This window comes from Henckelia pumila, chromosome 1 (assembly GCF_033568475.1).
Source record: "Henckelia pumila isolate YLH828 chromosome 1, ASM3356847v2, whole genome shotgun sequence".
NCBI lineage: Eukaryota > Viridiplantae > Streptophyta > Magnoliopsida > Lamiales > Gesneriaceae > Henckelia > Henckelia pumila.
The window spans coordinates 137,594,401-137,614,714 of NC_133120.1; the positions used below are offsets into that span (position 1 = coordinate 137,594,401).

The 20,314-nt window shown below is 35.3% G+C and overlaps 1 non-coding gene across 1 annotated transcript; it reads left to right on the top strand.

Annotated features, from left to right (window-relative positions):
- The first annotated feature begins 8,214 nt into the window (after window positions 1-8,214).
- LOC140876866 (small nucleolar RNA R71) lies at window positions 8,215-8,325 on the top strand. Its single transcript, XR_012149097.1, has one exon. It is a non-coding gene; the product is annotated as a small nucleolar RNA R71 (small nucleolar RNA).
- Window positions 8,326-20,314: the final 11,989 nt, after the last annotated feature.

A 20,314-nucleotide genomic window follows, 5' to 3' on the forward strand; every position in this document is an offset into this window, starting at 1 on the left:
TCTCGCAACATCGTCCTTCATTCTCTTCCACCAGAACTGACTCTTCAGATCGTTGTACATCTTACGACCTCTAGGATGAACGCTAAACCGACTGCAATGAGCCTCTCGGAGAATACGCTGTCTCATCTCCGAAATATCAGGCACAACAATACGATTATTCACGAACAAAACATCATCTCTAACCTGGAATTCAGACTGATGGCCCGATCTGACTTTCTCTACTGAAATCTGGATGCTCGGCTAAGACTTCTGTGCTTCTCTGATTGCCACAAACAACTCTGGCTCGGCTTGAATAGCAAACACTCTGATAGTCTCCCTATCTGTTTCAAACTCTAAACCAGAAGTGCAACAATCATCGATCAACTGGGAAACACCCATAGTAGAAAGAGATAAAGAACAAAGCTTTCGGCTCAAGGCATCTGCAACTGCATTAGACTTCCCCGGATAGTACTTGATTTCACAGTCGAAATCCTTCAACAGATCTAACCATCTCCTCTGTCTCATATTCAGCTCTGCTTGAGAAAACAAGTACTTAAGACTCTTATGGTCAGAAAAGATCTCGAAAGACTCACCATAAAGATAGTGACGCCAGATCTTCAGAGCAAAGACGATCGCAGCTAGTTCAAGATCATGGACGGATAACGAGGCTCATGCGGTTTCAGCTGCCTTGATGTATACGCCACCACATGCTTATGCTGCATAAGAACACAACCCAAGCCTCGGTTAGAAGCATCACAATAGACTATGAACCCTCCAGTACCCTTCGGAATAGAAAGAATTGGAGCACTGGTCAGTCTCCTCTTTAGATCAACAAAGCTAGCCTCACAATCTGGAGTCCAGACAAAAGGCGCATTCTTCTGAGTCAGCTGGGTAATAGGCTTGGCAATAGACGAGAAACCCTCGATGAAACGACGATAATAACCAGCTAAACCCATGAAGCTTCGGATCTCAGGTACTGATGTCGGTCTAGGCCAATTCATAACCGCTTCGATTTTGCTGGGATCGACAGAAATCCCATCCTCAGAAATAATATGACCGAGAAAGACAACTCGATCTAACCAAAATTCGCATTTCGATAGCTTGGCAAACAACTGCTCAACTCGCAAAATCTGCAAGACGATTCTCAAGTGCTCTGCATGGTCAGTACGGTTCTTCGAGTAGATAAGAATATCATCGATGAAAATAATGACGAACTCATCTAAATAACGCTGAAAGATACGGTTCATCAAACCCATAAAAACAGCTGGAGCGTTAGTCAAACCGAACGGCATGACTATAAACTCAAAGTGACCATACCTCGTTCTGAATGCGGTCTTAGGAACATCTTCCTCTCGCACTCTCAGCTGATGGTAGCCTGACCTCAGATCAATCTTAGAGTAAACAGAAGAACCCTGCAGTTGATCAAACAAGTCATCTATTCGGGGTAAAGGATATCTGTTCTTAACTGTAGCCTGATTCAATTGGCGGTAGTCGATACAGAGCCGCATAGAACCATCCTTCTTCCGAACGAATAGAACAGGAGCACCCCAAGGCGATACACTAGGTCTGATGTATCCCTTGGCAATCAAATCCTCAAGCTGCTCCTTCAACTCTCTCAATTCAACAAGTGCCATACGATAAGGAGCTTTTGAAATAGGTTGAGTACCTGGCACTAAGTCAATGCTGAATTCGACTTCTCGAATGGGTGGCAATCCAGGAACATCTTCCGGAAACACATCAGCAAAATCACTAACCACTGGTAAGTCAACCAAAGCTGGGCTAGATTTCAGTACATCAACCGCATAAACCAAAAATACTTCTGCACCTCTTTGTAACAAACGAGTCATAGATAACACTGAAATCAAAGAAATTCTAGATCGAGAACCCTTACCAAAGAATTTCCACTCGTCTGCCATTTCAGGTCTGAACCTGACAACCTTCAGAAAACAATCAACTGTCGCCCTGTACTTGGTTAAAGCATCTATCCCGACAATACAATCAAAATCTGACAGTCCAAGTACAATACAGTCGAATTCTAACAAATTTCCCTCAAAACAAAGTTCACAGTTCCTGACTAGTCGGACAGAAACAATTCCTCCACCCAAAGGTGAAGTAACAGCTACTACAGTAGGCAACAATTCAGTTGGCAAAGCATGCAATAACACATATTTCTCAGAGATAAAGGAATGGGAAGCACCTGTATCTATCAAGACATGAGCAGAATGACCGAAAATCGAACATTTACCTGCTATGACATCGTCAGGTGCTGCCTGAGCCTGATCCTCTGTCAATGCAAAGACTCGTGCTTGCTGTCTCGGAGGCTGATTTGCACTAGAGCTACCTCCTTGTCTGTTCTACTGTTGCTGGGGTTGGAAAGAGTGTACTGCAGATGACTGCCTCTCCGGCTGAGCTGCAGGTCTAGACGAACTCCCACTCTGAGCTCTATCTCTATTACGTTGAGGGCACACTTTAGAGAAGTGTCCCGGTTGCTGACATGTGTTACAATTGCCGAAGACTCCCACACACTGATCCGGTGAGTGTCTTCCTCCACACTTGCTGCAGTACAAGGATGATGACCCAGAACTCGGTCCTGAACCGAATTGCTTCGAACCACTGGAACTGGACGAACTGTTCCCCTGTCTCTTGAATTGTTTACCTCTTGCCTTGTACTGATCCTTTCTGTTTCCCCCACTGTTTCCACCTTCATACCTCTGCTGCTGGTTCTGATGTTGAGGTGGCTGATTCTGGTACTGAGATGGTTGGTTCTGATACTGCCTCTGCTGCTGAGGTGCCCCCTGATTACCTCTTTGCCTCCACAAGCCTGCTTCTGCTCCCTTTGCGTAATTCATGGCATCCGCAAAGTTGCTAGGCCTGTTGGTGTTAACCAACGTGAAGACATCGGGGTTCAACCCGTTGATGAACTGATCTTCCTTAGCTTCTTCATCTCCGGCAATTAGCGGTGCAAAACGCAACAGACTATCGAACTTAGCCACGTACTCTTCAATGTTCAGATTCCCTTGCCTCAGATTTGCAAACTCTGCTCCCTTATCCTTACGATACGAGATAGGGAAAAACCGCTTATAAAACTCAGATTTAAAAAGAGTCCAAGTAACCTCTGTACCTCTACTCTCAATTACTTTCTTTGTCATGATCCACCAGCTCTTAGCACCACCACGCAGCTGATGAATTACTAACCTGATTCGGCGGTCATCTGTGTAGTCAATGGAATCAAACAACTGATCCATATCATCCAACCAACTCTCACAGTCAACTGGATTTTCTGAACCCATCAACAATGTCGGATTGAACGACTGAAACCTCTTCAGCAAGGTTTCCATAGGAGTCGCTGAAGCATCCAACTGATCAACCTCAGTGCTAGCTTGCTCAGTCGCAGGGATAACTGGTGGTGTGTTTCTGTTTATCACTCGACGAGGACCCATCTGATAATCAAAGGTTAGCACACGAGATATCTCAATTGCTACCATCAGTGCCCTTACAACCGCTTGGAATACCGAATACCAGTCGAGAACAGAAACAGTTATATCTCAAGTAGATCATGCTTTATTAATTTAAATCACACAACCATGTAATTCAAATAATGCTCAAACAATAAAGCATGCTCGCATGAAATTAAGTACACAATTAAATAATTCAAACACATGCGAGGAGTCATTGCACACAGACTCAATCTACCCCGCTCACTCTAGTTCGACCAAGAATCTTAACGTTTTGATACCACTTAATGTGAGACCTCGATTCTAATCATCTAATCTCAGAATAAACAATAATTACGCATACAAGATATAAGATTAAAAGAAAAGTGTTTTTTTTTACACAGGGTGACGCGCGGGCGCGCCACCCAAGGCGCGGGCGTGCATACAGACCTGCCCGGGCCTCCGAGAAAGGGAGCAGAACGCGCGCGCTCCTCACCAGGCGCGGGCGCGCATGGCCTGCTGTTTTAGCTCAAAATAAGGCTCCAAAAGTGCAATCCAACACCCGGAAAGGCTCCGACATGATCCAACTAATACTTTTTCAACAACGAAGTATTCAATTACAAGAAAGAGTAGAACATGCATCAATTCTATGTTTCAAAATCCAAAATACAATTCGAGTTCGAATACAAAACATATCAAGTTCGAGTTCTAACATGCTCCAATCTTAAACTAGATAAACATGCTAATTCGACTTCTAAACCGAGTCTCACTTCTACTACTTGCCCTCGAAGCTAACCATGCCTCTTCTGACTTGTTCCTTCCCCACCTATTGCCAAGTACACATACAAAACAAAGCAACAGCCGGATAACCGATGAGAACGACATTCCCAGTAAAAGCAACATAACAAGTAATACAAGTAACAAACATGCTTTCAATACAATAACAAAATCAATAACATCGTAATGAATGCATGTCTTTAAACAGGGATAATAAATCTGATAACGAGGGATTGCAGCTGTGCCTTTGGGATCCCGAGGGTAAGATCACGTAACAACTCACCGAATCTCCCAATCGAGGTGGTGCCACGTATCTCACTCCTCTAGACTTTGAGCAACTAAAATGAGTATGCTAGCACCAGACGAAACGACTACGACCTGGGCCACTCAATCATAGTTCCCAAACGTCTAAACAAAAAGGGCGGTTCTGCCCGCTGAAAACAAGATTGGCTCAAGATGAATGCATAACAGAAACATAAAACATAAGCCAAAACAATCAAACAAAACACAAGTTCCTCATGCTAGAACAAGTGTAGATGCAAGTACGTGATTTCAAAAGCGAAAACTCAAGAACCACAGTCCCGAGTATGCTATCCCGCTGCGATGACTGCTTTTACCTTTCAATGCAGTAGCTCCAACTCTGGATAAGCTACAAAAGAGATTGTATAAACAACTATACAATCTAACAACAACAAGGCAACGGTTCAAGGAAAACTATTTATACCGTTCTTCGTCCAACTCTCGACGAACAATGCTGCTAACACAGGGCTCGACAAACTCCAACGAATCTGTAAGAATTCAAGAGTTGATCAACAACCACGATCACTCACACGCCAAGACTTCAATCAATACAAAAACGATTCGAAAACCCAAAACTCAAACCGACGGCATAACGACTATAAACTGAACAAACCGGAAATGCAGACAGCAGTTCAATACCGATATCAACTCATATCAATGCCCAAAACAACAATAACAAAGCAAACCCATCAATCTAAAAATCCACATTTTCGAAAATGGCTTCCAAAAATCATAACAAATCCGAACGTTGCTCTAATTCAAAACCGACAGATAATAAACGATCAGAACTCTGTCTAGAACAACATACTCGAATCTCGAACGATTCTAACAACATCCAAAAACTAGAATGTATCCGATCGTAGAAGAACTTACAATATAACAGAGCTCTCACTGCAGTGATCGATAATCTGCCTTTAGAAATAAATTCCAACGGCCGGATCGAGCTCAGGATGAAATCTGGAAGCTTGAAGAATCGATTTCTTCAACAATGGAGGAGGGAGGCGTGAAGAGGAAGATGATGGAGAAGAGAGTGGGTCCAAAATCCTTATAAATATCTATAAAAACCGATAATTGCGTTTTAGTCCCTGAAAAATCCAATTTTTGCAAAAAGGACCCTGATCAAAATCAAACCGGCTCGAGAACTCTGTAATCTCTGATTAACTCAAATAAATTCAATTAAGATAAAAACGGGGCATTACACTTAGCATGCATCTTTGAAAAGTAGCCGGGGCATTACATAAACCAAATGACATTCTTTTAAAAGCAAAAGTTCCGAACGGACAAGTGAAAGTAGTTTTTTTCTTGATCTTTTAATGATATTGGTATTTGATAATACCCCGAATACCCATCAAAAAAACAATAATAAGGATTACCTGCCACTTTCTCTAAAATTTGATCTAAAAATGGTAACGGAAAGTGATCTTTTCTAGTTGCATCATTTAATTTTCTATAATCAATGCACATACGCCAACTAGATGGAATCCTAGCTTGTAATAATTCTCCCTTTTCATTTTTTATAACAGTGATGCCTGATTTTTTTGGTACTACTTGTGTTGGACTTACCCATTTACTATCCGAGATTGGATAAATAATTCCGGCGTCTAATAGTTTTAAAACTTCATTTCTAACAACTTCTTTCATGTGTGGATTTAATCTTCTTTGTGGTTGTTGATATGTTTTAGAATTTTCTTCCAAGTGAATTCTATGTGTGCAGATTAAAGGATTTATACCTTTTATATCTTGCAAAGTCCATCCAATTGCATTTTTGTGTTTTTTAAGTAGTTTTATTAAATCTTCTTCTTGTTTTGGTAAGAGGGTAGAAGATATTACAATAGGATATGTTTGATTTTCACCAAGGAAAGCATATTGTAGTTCTATTGGTAAGGGTTTTAATTCAAGTTTTGGATGATCATTTTCTTTTACTTCTTCAAGTTCATTAATTTCTTCAAGTAACTTTGATTTAAAAACATTTTTTGAATCAAAAATTTCCACTAAACAAACTTCAGATTGTTGATTTAAGTTTTCTTGGTGTATATTTTCTTCCACGTTTGTTTCTATTGCATTATCATCTTCATCTTCATTAATACTTGGTTGTTTACATAAATTGAACACATTAAGTTCTAAAGTCATATTTTCAAAAGAAAATTTCATTATTCCATTTCGACAATTAATTAAAGCATTTGAAGTTGCTAGAAATGGACGTCCCAATATTACTGGAATTTCGTTATGTACTTCTATTGGTTGTGTATCCAAGACAATAAAATCCACGGGATATATGAATTTATCAACTTGAACTAATACATCTTATACAATACCTCTAGGTATTTTGATTGACCTATCGGCTAGTAAAAGAGTAACAGATGTAGGTTTTAAATCTCCCAACTTAAGCTTTTCATAAACTGAATAAGGAATTAAATTCACACTTGCTCCCAAATCTAACAAAGCTTTTTTAATTTTATTTTTTCCAATAATACATGAAATTGTTGGACAACCGGGATCTTTATATTTCAAGGTAGAATTATTTTGAATAATAGAGCTTACTTGCTCCGTTAAGAATGCTTTCTTCTTTACATGCAATTGTCTTTTCACAGTACATAAATCTTTTAAAAACTTTGCATAAGAAGGCACTTGTTTAATAGCATCTAATAATGGAATATTTATTTTTACTTGTTTAAAAACTTCATAAATATCAGAATCATTTTTTTGTTTTTTATTATTAACTAATGCATGAGGGAAAGGAACATGTTTATTTGACTCACATATTATTTCAGATAATTTATCATCAACTTTCTTAATCTTAGGACTCAAAGTATCATCTTTCTCGAAAGTATCAAGATTTTCATCCTTACTCTTTGAGTTTGACTGATCTTTGTTTTCATCACTATATGGATCATTAACTATTTTACCACTTCTAAGAGTAATAACAGATTTTACTTGATCAAGTTTTTCTTGATTTTGATTTTTAGGATTAGGTTGTGGTTGAGATGGAAATTTTCCTTTTTCATGAATATTAAGTGCAGATGCAAATTTTGCAAGAGTTTCTTTCAAATCATTCTTAGATTGAATGTTTTGAATATTGATAGACTCTTGCTTTTGAATGTATGCATGAATTTCATCTTCAAAATGTTTTCTTGGAGGTGGGATATAAGGAGCATAACCTTGATGACTTTGGTTATTGTGAAAAGGTTGTTGTGAAGGTTGTGCATTATTATCATTCCTCCAACTAAAATTAGGATGATTTCTCCAACCAGGATTATATGTTTGTGAAAAAGGATCTAATGTTGGTTTTTTAAAATTGTTAACATAATTGGCTTATTCATGGAGACATTCTTTAAATGAAGGCAAAGTAGGACAATTTTTTGTAAGATGATCATGTGTGTCACATATATGACAAACAATTTCTTGAACACTTTTTAATTGATCACTCTTTTTCATTTCTAATGACTCGATTTTTCTTGCTAAAGATGCAAGTTTAGCTTGAACATCTACATCATCTTTAAGATGATAAATACCACCCCCATTTGTTGAATTATTGGTTTTACTTGGTGGTTAAATTGAGCCTATATTATCCCAATTTTGAGCATTTTCTGCTAATGACTCCAAATATTCTATAGCTTCATTTGGGTTTTTATCTTCAAAAGTTCCATTACACATGAATTCTATCATTTGTCTATCTTTAGGTATTAAACCTTCATAAAAGTGAGAAACTATCCTCCATATTTCAAAACCATGATGTGGGCATGTATTAAGTAACTCTTTATATCTATCCCAACATTGATAAAATGTTTCCCCTTGTTTTTGAGAAAAAGTTGTAATTTGTCTTTTAAAAGAGTTTGTTCTATGGGAAGGAAAAAACTTTTTTAGAAATTGTTGTTGCATTTCTTCCCATGATCTTATTGAACTTGATCTCAAATTTTGCAACCATGTTTTAGCTTTATCTTTTAAGGAAAAAGGGAAAAGCTTTAATCGAATAGTATCCATGCTACAATTTTGATCATTATAAGTGTTGCAAACCTCCTCAAATTCTCTTAAATGCAAATATGGATTTTCAAAATCTAAGCCATGAAAATTTGGTAAAAGTTGAATGACTTGTGGCTTAAAATTGAAATTAGATGCATCAGGAGGAAAAACTAAACAAGATGGTGTACTAGTTCTTATTGAATTCATATGGTGCCTAAGTGTTCTTGGTTGTTCATGTTCTTGATGATGATTATTATTATTATTATTATTATTTTGATTATTAGAATTATCGTCCATGTTTAAAATATTTTCAGTTACTCGAACAAGTCTACCACTTTGTTTACGACTCCAAACAATCATACAATTAAAAACAACATACTATTTACATAATAATAAAATTAAACTTAATTTATACCTCCCCGGCAACGGCGCCAAAAACTTGCTACAACTTAAATTGTAATTCACCCAAGTGTAGGTTGTCTGCAAGTAATATACTCGTGAGTACGAGATCGATCCACGGAGAGGATGTTGTAAGTTTAATTTTAGCAATGATATATTATAGATGAAAATATTATTATAAAACTTTAAATACACAAATTATAAAATTGTCAAGGTTTCAAAGGTTCATTGTTGGTTTATTTAAGATTGCTTAATAAAAATAAATAAAAGAAACTAAAATAAGAATAAACATAAAAGAACAATGAAATATTTAAACAAGTATATCATATAATATAGTTCCCACTATATTAATATCAGATTAACCGATATTTAATACATGATACCCATAATATATATATAGATGAATAAATATAAACATAAAAAGAACAATTAAATATTTAAACAAGTATATCATATAATATAGTTCCCACTATATTAATATCAGCCGATATTTAATACATGGTACCCATAATATATATATAAATGCATAAATATAAATTGACATAAAAGTAAATGTTAGATCAAATCACAATATTTCATTTAGAACCACCGGCAGAGCCACGCTATCGTCTAAATAAAATATATGACTTTATGTTAGATGCGATAAAGTAAATGTTAGTTGCGGAAAAATAAATGTTATATGCGAGAAAGTAAATGTTAGTTGCGGAAAAGTAAATGTTAGTTGCGATAAAGTAAAAGTTAGATGCGAGAAAGTAAATGTTAGTTCAAATCACAATATATTATTTAGAACAACCGACAGTGTCACGCTATCGTCTAAATAATATATATGACTTTTTTATAAATAGATACTTATATTTATAGTATATAATTATTGTAGTATTTATTGTATCATATTTGACAACAAATCAAGGTAACCACATTCAAGGTACCAAGCATTTGATGTAAATAGATAACAACAAATCTTCCAAAATTATACCTACAAATAAGGATCAATTAGAAAAAAAAATAGAAATAGAAAAAGAGAAGAATATACAAAATATAAACAATCTTACTTGACAAACAATGAAACCTTTTCACCTTGATATAAAAAGATTTAGCTTTCCATGAACATGAAACTCAAGAATAAAGATAAAAGAAATTTCATACTTGAACTTGAGAAACTTGCACACTCAAACTTTTATTCTCACACACACAATATTTATTTTACAAATGAGGAATTCTCTACACTCTTGCATACTACAAAGCTTATACAACACATCTATTTATAGGCCAAATGAGAGCAAGAGTCCAAGACTCATTAAATATGGAATAGTAAAGTTGGTGGGTGCTTGTCTCCTTGAATGTCAATACATTGACCCAACTTTAATTGGCATGTTTGATGCCTTAGACTTCCGATTTTGCTTCTGCACAAAACATATAACACGTAGCCCTTTGTCTGTAGATGTGTTTTGACAACTCATTCATCCCTTGTGGATAAAATATGAAATACTTATGATATTTTTACTCCAAGCTGGTCATAGTAAAAGTAAATCTGTCTCCATTTTGATGTTTGATTATTTTGATCATCTTAATGAAGTTTTTGGAATTTCTTGTCTTCTACAAAGTTGAAGATGCCTCTTTTGTGATTCTACAAGTTTTGAGATTACTCCATTATGACCTCTATAGCTTGAGTAATTTTATTTTTACCAAACCTGCACAAACCGTAAAATACAACATTTTAGTAAAACATTTAAATATAAACACATAACACTAAAATAATACAACTTCATAATTTTAATTAAACTTCAATTTTAAAACACACTTTTTAACATATAAATAATTACAAATTTTAAGTTTCATCAATACTCATCTGTTAATAAAGCTTACAGAGTATTTAATACTAAAACTCTAACAGTTGAAGAATCAGTTCATGTTGTTTTTTTTGAAACATCTATTGCTAATGAATATCCAAGATTAAATGATCTTAGTAACAGAATAGAAGATTCAAAGCTTGACAAAGATGATGAAGAAGAGATCCAGATCAGACGAAATCGAGAAAATCTATATGATTCAGAACAAGTTGAAGAATAGAGACCAGAAGAACCACCAATTGATAATGAGGTTCCAATAAATACAGATCCCGTTGAAAATCTAGATGATAAAGATCAACAAGTAAATACAGATCATCTTGGCCCAAGTTACAGATGGTCCAAAACTCATCCGCCAAACTTGGTAATAGATGGATGTCAAAAGCGCATTTCTCAATGGTCTTCTTCAAGAATAAGTGTTTGTTGAACAACCTCCTGAATTTCAATTTCAAGATTATCCAGATCATGTGTTCAAACTGGATAAAGCACTATATGGGTTAAAACAAGCTCCACAAGCTTGGTATGATACTCTCTCACTTTTTCTAAATGATCATGGTTTCACTATTGGTTCTGTGGAAAAAACTTTATTTAAATTTGTCAAAGGCGATCATACCTTATTAGTTCAAATATACGTTGATGATATTATATTTGGGTCAACTAACCCCAAATTATGAAAAAAAAAAATTCTAATATGATGCAGGAAAAATTCGAGATGAGTATGATGGGAGAATTAACATTCTTTCTGGGTTTACAAATCAGACATATGGATAAAGAGATATTCATAAATCAAGTCAAATACACAAAAGAACTTCTAAAGAAATTTGAAATGGAGAATTGTTCTACTACTAGTACTCCAATGAGTGCTTCAATCAAACTAGATAAAGATGAAGCTGAAATTTCAGTAGATCAAACTCTGTTTAGAGGGCTTATTGGATCTTTACTTTATTTGACAGCAAGCAGACCAGATATTACGTTCTCAATCGATCTGTGTGAAAGATTTTAATCTGCTCCAAAACAATCTCACTTCATTGCTGCCGAGAGGATCTTAAAGTACTTAAAGGGAACTCAGAATGTTGGTTTATGGTATCCAAAGGACTCAAGCTTCAATTTTATTGGATATTCAGATGCAGATTATGCAAGTTGCAGAATCGATCGTAAAAGCACAAGTGGGACTTGTCAATTTCTTGGAGACAGGCTAATCTCTTGGTTTAGTAAGAAATAAATATCTATTGCTAAATCCACTGATGAATCAGAATACTTAGCCGTAGGAATTTGTTGTGCACAATTGCTCTGGATTCAACAGCAACTCCAAGATTATGACGTTGATTCATCTGAAGAACCTATCTACTATGACAACACAAGTGCAATTGCTATCACATGCAACCCTGTTTTACATTTCATAACAAATCATATTGACATTCATCACCATTTCATCCAAGATCATGTTCAAAAGAAAGATGTGCGTCTGGAACATATCTCATCTGATCTGCAAGTAGCTGATATTTTCATCAAGCCATTACCCGATGCTAAGTTTTCTTATTTTTGAAATATTCTTGGTTTAATTGATATTGATTAAATATTCACATGTTTAGGGGGAATATTCGTTTATATGCTTGTTCACACACACACACAAGAACAGATAAAAGGATCAACTCGTTTTATTTATTTATGTGCATTATATGCTACACGGGCAAGTGCTATCCTACTACGCATTTCATGACTCCAATTGATCATCGACATACTTAGGGAGCCCTGAACATTGCAGTAGTTGTCTTCAAAACATATGTTTTGCATCTCATCTTGCTCTCTAAAAAGCATGAGAAGCAGAACTCCAAATGACTTCAGCACATCTCGATTCCTATTTGTTCCAAGCATCCTCTTGCACTTACGCATTCCTACTCCATAACGGTGAAACATTTCAGGAGAACATGGAGGACGGTTGAAAGATAGATGACGATGGAGAGCATCTAAGAAGTTCCACATTCTCATCCCTCTTTCAATCACTCTCTTTCTGTATTGCTCCTTCTGGATTTCGTATTGCTGCTCCTCAGATGGAATCTTTTCATTAACATTAACATCTGCCATTATAATTTTTTTATGATGGTCTAACATATTTCACTTGGCTGATATTTATAGGCATAAATTTGGAAGATGAAAGGCCATGCGACGTCGTCGACTACCAAGACGTCCAATCAATGCCTGTTTATTTTTATACTTCATAAATTGCTTTTTACACCTCATAAATGATTGCATCAATCTTTCTTGAGATTTTCAAACTTATCTGCCGTATTTTTTGACTTAAATGAACTTACTTGTTTTATGCAAGAATAAGTAACGTCGCGCAGTTCAATTACAGACTCTATGTCCAATCACTGCCAATTTTTCAAGACTTAATAATGCTTTTTGCATACCTGCATTTATTAGGAAGTTCATCTGTTTCTCTTAGTCTTGAAAATATCAAATCTCATCATTTCTATTATCTGACATGATAATAAATTTAAAAATATTTTTAAAATTAAAAGAAATTTCTTTTCTTTGTAGATCAATCTCCGTGATATTCATCTGATTATTTGATTTTTCATCTGATTTTTTTCTTATCTGATCTATCTGAATTTATTTCATCTTAAAACTGTTATGTTAAGTTACGTTCAATCATTTCATCTGCATACATTTTTTTTGAACTTCGTGCACAAAAATCACTCATTCATCTTCATAACACGAACACACAGAAACACAAGGTAAAGCAAAATAACCTTTCATTCCATAATATGCAGTCAAATGACCTATTTCAACTACATTTATAGATTTCATCAACGTTCTTTATTTTATGGGCTGCTCCCCTCTTCCGTACATCTGCCTCGATACACCACTTGATCAACCACTCATGCAATGGTGGATCAAAGGGCTTGTCCTTGTACTCATATGCGTTAATAAGATGAGTAAGGACTCGTTCCTCCTTTCGGAGAAGCAGATAGTTCGACCCCCTTGTCCAAATAGATGTCTTCAATATTCTCCGACCCCAGCAACTCCAGATACTTTTATTGGCGATCATCCAGTTCCCAGGCTTTTTCCTGCTTGCGTGGTGGAAAGTGAGCATAGTGATAAATCTGTATCTCTTCCACATTGAACCATAGTCGCATAACCCACTTGAGGATGAACTCTTGAAGTTCTTCCTTAAGCTCCTCGAAGGATTGATCTTCACTCATTTTTTTCTCTTATCTGAAACTCTGTTTACAAAAGAGTAGTTAATCGGACAATACATCCGAGTGTCCTATTTATAGGGGATGTTTGTCGTTTCGTTTTTCCAGGCACTATTAAAATATTATTATTTTACCGCGTGTTTGGGCTCAGTAATTATCCGCCGCATTATTTTTGAATTTGAAAAGCTGCTTACGTCATTTATACACGTATTTGAGCATAACTTTTAAAGTTCTCAAATTCATCTTCTTCAAAACATAAAATTTTTGAGCCCTAATTCCTCTTCGCGAAAGAACAAATTACTCGCATTTTTTCTCTTCAATCTGCAGGAACATCATGTCGCCGATTAACCAAAATGTTCTTCTCATTGATTTCCACACAGTGTTCCATCTTCCAGATCAAGGAATGGTGGAAATTTTAGAACGATTGAAGCTTATGGGTTGCGGAAATTTTTTGAAGCAAGGAAAACCATTTACAAGAAAGCCTTTCCAAAATTCTTTCAAACAACAAAGTTTGAAGATAGAGTTACATCCGCTACTCTCGATGGAGAGTCAGTAAGGATTACATCTGCTCTGTTCGCCTCCTCTTTTGATCTACCCAGATAGGAGATCACTGATTTTTCAGAAATCACTACTGAGATGAAGATACAGATGAAGAGTATGTATTCTCTGACCGATAAACCAATCAAAGTACCTTGAAAAAAGAAGGAACTCAAGATGGAGTTCAGGCTCCTGCACGACATCGTGGCCAAATATCTTCTGGCCAAAGCAGGTTCTTTCGATGCAATTACATCTGAAAAATTTGAAATAATGATTGAAATTTATGCTGGTATCACTGTGAATTGTTCTGCTGTTCTGTTCAATATTCTATCTGCTACGATCACTGCACCAAATATTCAGTCTCAGGGATTTGCTATTCAAATTGGAGAAATATTGAATTATTTGAATGTTTATCTTGGACCCTCTTCTAATCTTCATCCGCACAAGACACTGAATTAAAGGGCCATTGAGGTGTACAAGGGCAAGCAACTGATAGTATTCAAGCATGGTACACCCAATACAGATGAGATCGAAGACTTGACCGCACCATATGAATCCAAGCCTCTGGAAATCAAAGCTGCTAAGGCCAATGAATCTCCAAAGACATCTGCTCCGCGGAGGAAGAAATCAGTGAAAAGAAAAATAATAATTCACTCCTCTGAATTAGAAGAATCAGAATCATATCAAGTAACTCTGGCTGAGATCATTGAGCCTCCTCCACAGAAGAAGAAGAGATCAATTAGACCTCCTCCTCGAGTTCCACAACCTATTCAACCAGCTCCGATCCCGACTATTCCTTTATCAAGAGTGGAAAGTGTTATTCCTTCGGTGACCCAGATGAAAATCACTACCCTTCAGTCACGATTCTTCAAAGAGCCTGGTTATACATCTGATTCATCTTCCAATGCTCAAAGGATAATTGATCAAAATGCTCAGCACATCATCAAGAGTGCAGAAGAGAATATGAAAGCCTTTGAAAGATAGGTATTCTACCCAACGGAAAATCACTTCTCAAGAATCAGGACCTTGATCAAGCTGGAGAATATTGCTAATCTTTAAGACAGAATACTTGGGTGGGTTGAAACTCAAGTTATTTCATGTGTACTGGATAGAAGAAAGTTTATCGATATCAGATTGAAAGAAAGCCTTCTACGAGCTTATCTGAGATTAAAGAGAGCGCAGTTCAATCCAACAAGTTTGGATGTCTTTGATCAAACTGCCGCATTATGCCAACTGGAGAATGATGCTCATCTGATGACCGCTACTACTACGATGATGAGACAAGATTTTCCTGTTGAGGCTCCATCCAACAAGAAAGAGAAACCTACTTCATCTGCTACTCTCTCTGATGCAGATGATCTCATTATTTCAGATGAACTCAATCTGTCTGATGATCCAACTTCACCGTCTGTCTCACCAATTCGATCTTCTTCCCCTTCAAAGGAATCTCCTATTATTGATGTAGCTCCTGAAGAACCTTTGGTTGTAGAATCCTTATTTGAGGAACCACTGATTCCACCTCAGAATGAAGATCCATATGGTGATCAAGCCTTGGATGAACCACAGTTGGACAATCCTGTTGTTGAAGACTCTTTATTTGAGGATGTTTTAACTGAACCCCCAGAACAGATGCTGGCTTCGAACTATGATGAGTTCTACTTTAATCCAAACACTGCAATTGTCCCATTTGTTCCAATTGCAGACAAAACTCAAGTACCATATGCAGAATCAATGGAGACTGCCTTGCCAGAACATTTGGTAATGGATCTTCCTCCAATTTTCAAAGTAATAAGGACTGACCCAATCTATACCTTATTCAGGCCGATTACTATTGTGTTCGATAACAAGTTGACTCTTCCATCTGCAACTATATCAGGGATATCTATCTCAGATCAAGTTGACTCATCTGATATTATGGAAGATATTGTCTTTGAGCCTACTGCAGTCACTCATCCACTGCTTCAAATTTGTGACTCCACTTTTTCTGAAGATACTGCTCCTTCCTCTTCTCAACAAATCAATGTCGGGCCAAATCAGTTTGTGTCTGAATCTCTCACTCAATTGTTCAATCTAGTATCTGAACTGCAGACTGAAACAACTCAAACTTCTACCGACTCCAAGGATTTCAAAGCAAGTATGCTGCAAATTGTCAACAATATATCTGAGTCTGTGATGCATGTGCAAAGAAAACAGACAAAAGAATATTCTGACATTATTCGCAGACTTGATAGCCTACAGGCCTCTACCAAAGCTCACAACAAGCAGCTTAATGATACTTTTGGTACCCAGATCACAGTTATTCTGGACATACTGTCTGAGAGTGGTGATGCCAAAAATGGGAAAAGGATACCTCATCAAAGGCAAAAGGCAAAGGGAAGAAGTAAGAAGTATCAGATCAGAAGGAGAGTAGATCAGATCAAGAGTAGATCAGATCAATGCAACAACCTTCTTGGAAATTAATTTCTGACATTTATTTTTTCTAAAAGTTATTATTCGATCTATGCAAGAATACTTTTGGAAAGACTTTTGATCTACCGTCTTAAATTTGATCCGGATATTGACTTGGTTTTGACATCACAAAAAAGGGAGAAATTGTTGGAGATCGAACTTTAAGTTTTGGTGATAACAATTCAAAACAAAACCAAGTACTAAAAATATTTTAAGGACAATTGGAAGACAAATCAAAATGGGTTCGTACAGACCAAACTTATCAAAGTTGTCCAGATAGAATTTTCGATGAAGTTGAAGATCCGGATAAATCAAGTATTTGATCTTTGTTTCTATCATCACGACTAAACTTCAACAGATTAAATATAATGAATAACACTAGAACAATCCAGATCGACTGAAACCTTATATACTACCAGATCGAGTTCAAGATCAAATACACTTCATCAAGTGTAAAGGCCATCGATCCAGATCAGATCAAAGCACCGAATGGAAGCATCAGTTGCCGATGTTGTTGAGCTAGTAGACAAAATCATTTAATGAAGATATGAACGTTGGCTAGCATCCCTCAAAGTCAAAATTTGTGAGCCAATTTATGAGATTTGTTGGAAGCTCAATTTCAAAGATATTGGCAGCTCAATCTCAGAAATTGTTGGCGGCTCACTTGCTAGTTTTTGAAGACTATAAATACGCAATGATTCAAGATTTGAAAGACAGAGAGTGAACAATACAGAGTTATTGATTTCAAATATTACCTTCTAATTCATCCGAAAAACCAAAAAGCCTTCACTCCTTATCCTAACTCAGAAACTCATACTACCAGATAAAAGTTTCGAAGTACTGAGTTAGAGAGTATTTCAAGATCGATCGAGCTCAAAGAAATACATACAATATCAAGATCGATCCAGACCAAAGCTAGTTGTAGCTTCCCAGATCAAAATCCCGAAGCACATTCTGAGGCTTCATTGTGTAACTCAAAGCAGAGTGTTTGTTCTACTTCGAAAGAGTGTATTGCTAGGAGTTCCTTTCAAAGAGTTGATGGATTGGATTTGTACAAAGCATTGTATAAATCAAAGTCTTCTAGTGGAATCCTTCTGGAAACAGAAGAAGGGGTGACGTAGGAGATTAATCTCCGAACATCCATAAAAATATTGTCCCTTTTACTTACTGCACTTACATTATTTTATCTGCCTTAACTTATTAGCTCAAATCTGCGAGGAAGATTTTTCCGCCTGATCTTATCAGATCTTTCGAGCAGATCAAAGTTTTTAAGCATGCAAAACTTATGTTTGTTTTTCACAAAACAGATCGAGGTATATTTAAAGTTTTAAATAGTGTATTCACCCCCCCCCCCTCTACACGTATTTTCGATCCTAACACAAATGTTCTTATTAATTTAGTAGCTAATCAGCTCGCTAGAGTTGAGAATTTCTATTCCTAATATTTTGTCTAATTATTCAACAGAAACCTTAAAAGATAAATTAAAAATTACTTCTCCTTTACTGAAACCAATTCAAACTCCTTCTATAAGCAAAGCAAAAATTCAATTAGGAACCTCTATAGATGTTCTTAATGAACTCAGTACCCAATTTTCAAAATTAAAATTAATTAGTGATTCAAATAAAATAAATGTTGTCAATGAAATTGACGAACTTCAAAATCAATTTACTGACTCAAATGATGAATTATTAAAAAATTTTAATCCTAAAAATAATCAAAATAAAAATAAATATTATAATTCTTTTTTCAAATAGCACTATAATTTTCTTCTTGATTATTATAGTAGATCATCTTTTCTGGATATGCAATTTGAAGAACCTCAAAAACATCAAAAATCCTTTTTTGTAGAAAGTCTCCTAAAATGGAATCTCGATGGAAGAACTGAACATCAAATCATTTCTATGTTAGAAGAAATGATTATGTCTTCCAACGCTTACAAAGCAAGAGGTGTTGATGATTAAAACAGTGTTTTCAATCTAATTGCATGATGTACCGGTCAGCTTAAAGGTTGGTGGGATAATTTCCTCACATAATTCGATAGAAAAACAATTATAACTGCCATCAAACATGAAGTTGATGATGCAACAATACCTCCTGTTCAAGATGCTGTCAATACACTAATTTATGTCATTATTAAACATTTTCTAGGCGAACCTAAAAAATTTCAAGAAAAATCTTCAGAAATTTTAATGAATTTAATATGTCCAAAATTACATGATTTTCGTTGGTACAAAGATATGTTTTTATCTAAATTACTTCTTCGAGATGATTGTAGTTTTTATTTTCGGAAAGAAAGATTTAGTGCGGGATTACCAAAACTCTTTGCCGAAAGAATTAGGGAATATATTCGCAAGAAAAATGAAAATTAAATTCCTTACCCTTCTCTAACTTATGGTGAAATCATAAGTTATATTAATGCCGAAGAACTAGCTTTGTGAAATTTTTTAAAAATTAAAGAAAAACTTAAACAGGAGCATAATGAGAGCAGAAGAGAACTTGGCTTTTTTTGTGCTCAGTATGGTTTCGAACAATTACTTCGTTCTTCAATAAAACATAATAAAATATATTTCAAAGAAATTTTACAAGAAATATTATAAAAAAAATTATTTTGAAAATTCAAGATATTCAAAACCTTTTAGAAAATCAAATGTTTTTTATAAAAATTCAAAAAATCATTCCAAAAATAAATCTAACCAAGTTACATGTTATAGATGTAAACAACTTGGATATTATTCAAATAAATGTCCATTGAGAGGAAAAATTAATGAACTTCAAATAGCTGATGATTTTAAAAATCAATTACTAACTTTAATTCCTTCATCTTCTGATGATAATCAAGAAGATATTCTTTTTCTTATCCAAGAAGAATCTAATTCTGAATATTCAAGCTCTTCTTCTTTTGGATAAGGAAAAGAATTATGTAGTTGCACTAGCGAAATTTGTGATTGCGAATCTACAATAAATATTATCACAAATGAAAAAAATATATTACAAGATGTTATTAGTAAAATAACTTATCCAAAATTAAAGGCTAAATTTGAAAATCTTCTTCAAGAACCTAGACAAGAATATTATAGTCTAAATAAAGTTATGTCTAGATTTAATGAAACACCTTCCACATGTTCTGATCTTCGATTTTAAATTAATCAAATGAAAAATCAAATTCAAGAACATCAGAAAGATATATCTTACGTTAAAATAGAACTTACTCTTCTAATCCTCCAAAACCAAAAAATGAAGATATTAATTCAAATAATAATTCTCCATCTTCAAGTAAAAATACAACTCCTCAAAATTCTGATTTTGAATATGACGATAAGAAAACTTCAATGTGTCATAAATAAAATCAGCCTTAAAAAATGGTATTCTCAAGGAACAATTGTTGTCAATAAACAATTAAAATTAAAAACAAAACTTTTAATTTATTCTGGTG